Here is a 2,816-nt window from a genome sequence, read left to right as displayed (position 1 = left end):
AACATTTTGGAGAGAGCAACGGAGCATCAATGGACATGTCCGGAGTGCAGGGATGTTGCTTCCTGAAACAAGAACAAGAACAAGATGATAGCTAGACCGACAAAAAAAAAAAAAAAAGGCCTACTGAATGGTAGATATTTTTAGTTTGCAATACAGGTACATTTAACTTAAGTATTTCAGTAAATTTTTACTTATATGCATCCACACACATATTATGCAGATGCATTGATTTGAGGGCTAAACTACCAATGTTTTCCTGTAGAACACATATATGGCCACTAAAACCCTTGCAAATCAATTGTTTTAAAGTATAGATATATATATTATATCAATCCTATTGTCAAAACATAAAACCATTGTGAAATGCAGGGGGCATGCCCCCCTGAAACCCCCAAGATTCTTTTTAGGTCAGGGGGCTGAAACCGCCCATGTTGTTAAAATCAAGTCAAATATTACTATTTTCAAACATCAATAACTCGATAACTATTGATTTGTAAAAATGAATAAGGCCCTGTTCGTGTTCAGCATGCAACATACTACTAGAAAAAACGTATACGTGTATAAAATGTGTGCATGAGACGGGTGCATGAGTAAAAAACCCCAAACAAAACAGTATTATTATTTGAGGCGTAACAAAAGGTGTCTTAATTTATTACTATTTTTTAATGAGACGGTGCCTGTGTACTCAACAGGTTTCTAAATAGGGCTTAAAATAAGTACAGCTAGACTAGCAGGCTAGGCTAGCCCTAAGGACGGCGAGACTGGCAGGTTAGCCGTAATGATGGCTGAATTGTAAAAATACAATTTTAGTTTACAATGCCTAAAGTATTTGTTAAGTACCACTGGCCATTTTGATAAAACGATAACTTAAAGGGAGGGGGGGGGGGGGGGCGTACACCCGAAGGCTATATCTCGCTTATTAGCTGACCAAATTTTACCATATTTCACACATTTATATAACTAGCATGATACAATTTTAAGGAGTCTAAAAATCCGCAGTCAAATTTGAGAAAAAAAGTTTTGTTTCCATGGATACGGCGACCATATATTTGGATTTTGTTGACATGTCTTATGTGTAATGAATACCAGGGGCGAAGGCTGACTTGTTTGACAGGGTAATCAAAGTGAGATGGGACCAGATAGGGCCTGGAGATATCACACTCACACAAGTCACAAGAATCTTACTGGCACTGGAGGCGGCAACTCTGAGTTGTGAATGAAAACAAATCCTGAATTCAAGTTGTATGCATATTCAACCACTAAAATAATCGGGAAAGTATTTCATTAAATATTTATTCTAACTAACTTTACATTTAGATTTGAACACACGAACACCAAGGAAAGAAGCAGGGATGTCAGTACTACAATGGCATGTTATACCAAACAGCCGAAACACTTTGGCAGAGCATGCCAATTATTAATTTTTTATTTCACATTTGGCTGTTTTTTGTCTAGCTTTTCGCGGCCAGGAGCCGGTGTCTTAATCGAGGTCACGATCTGATTATAGGACGTTAAAAGGTCGAGGAAAAAAAAACAAGCACTCGCAGCAGTCAATACATTATTAGGAGTTAGTTCCCCTCACATCTGTGAGGTAGACTCGACCAGTGTAATAGTTAGCTTACATAATCAGCGAGTACGGCTGCTTATAACTGTGGCTCGAAAGGGGTGAACAGGGTATATGCGGCAATGAAACAGTTTTGACTGCTATGCACATGTTCCCTTCAACTCTATTGGTAGACTCTTCCAGCCTCACTTTAAGCTTACTTAAGGTAATCAAAGCTTGTGACTGCTTATGGAGTGGCCCGATAGGGGCGAACAGGCTATTTCTGAGGCAATTAAATGGTTTTGAAGGTTAGGCATAGTCTATTGTTCATTGGTGATTATGAACGTCTTTTTACATCTAATTTATGAGGTTTACGTCCATGGGTGAATTTGACTGCGACAATGTTTCAAAATTACTAAGGGAAGCAGTGATTATTTGATTATAGACGCTTCGCCTCTGATGAATACCGCACTTATCATTCATGGGAATTGATTGATTTTTTGCACGCGCATGTTAGCAAACATTAGATTTTAAAATTTGTTTGATTATTTTTTCCTAAACGAATTAGAAATTTTTTAGCGAATATTTTCTTGAGGTAGTAGTCAAGTTTGCTAAAAAATCCGTGAAAATCCACACTACAGACATCACCAACAAAAATCTATATATATATGTATATAAAAAACAAGAGCAAATTTTTAATATTACATCTTTTCTTCATTCTGTAAAAATTTCATGAAGATTGGAAGAAAAATAGTGGAGTTATTCAAAAAAGTATACAGAAAAATCTCATTTTGAGAAAACGGCCGATAAAGAAAAATAAAAGAGTGACTTTATGAGGAAATGGTGGTGACAAACATGCCCGATATGGGAAGAAATAAGGCTTGAGTTCTTAAGGCGATGAAATAGTTGTAGGAGAGGCTGGAGATGCTAAAATGTCTACAACTCATATTCCATCATTTTGAGCCGAATCGGGACTTTTAGGGTACCCTCTCCCCCCCCCCCCCCTTTCCCTAAGTATGGCTAGCTACTTTAATAATAATATAGATCTAGGCCTATTTCTAGATCTACGTGAGGGTATCTATTCATGAAAAGTAATAAATAATGATTGAGTGAGACTTTTAAGCTGGCTTCGGGGCTTATAAATAATATGATACGTCTCTACTTCTGCAAGGCTATATCAAGCTGAGAAAAGAGGGAGCGAAATGGAGAGGAGAGAGAGAGCGAGAGAGAGAGAGAGAGAGAGAGAGAGAGAGAGAGAGAGAGAGAGAGAGAG

The sequence above is a fragment of the Aplysia californica genome, unplaced genomic scaffold (assembly GCF_000002075.1).
Source record: "Aplysia californica isolate F4 #8 unplaced genomic scaffold, AplCal3.0 scaffold00007, whole genome shotgun sequence".
NCBI lineage: Eukaryota > Metazoa > Mollusca > Gastropoda > Aplysiida > Aplysiidae > Aplysia > Aplysia californica.
The sequence above is the reverse complement of the archived record's forward strand: the minus strand, read 5'-3'. Positions refer to the sequence as shown.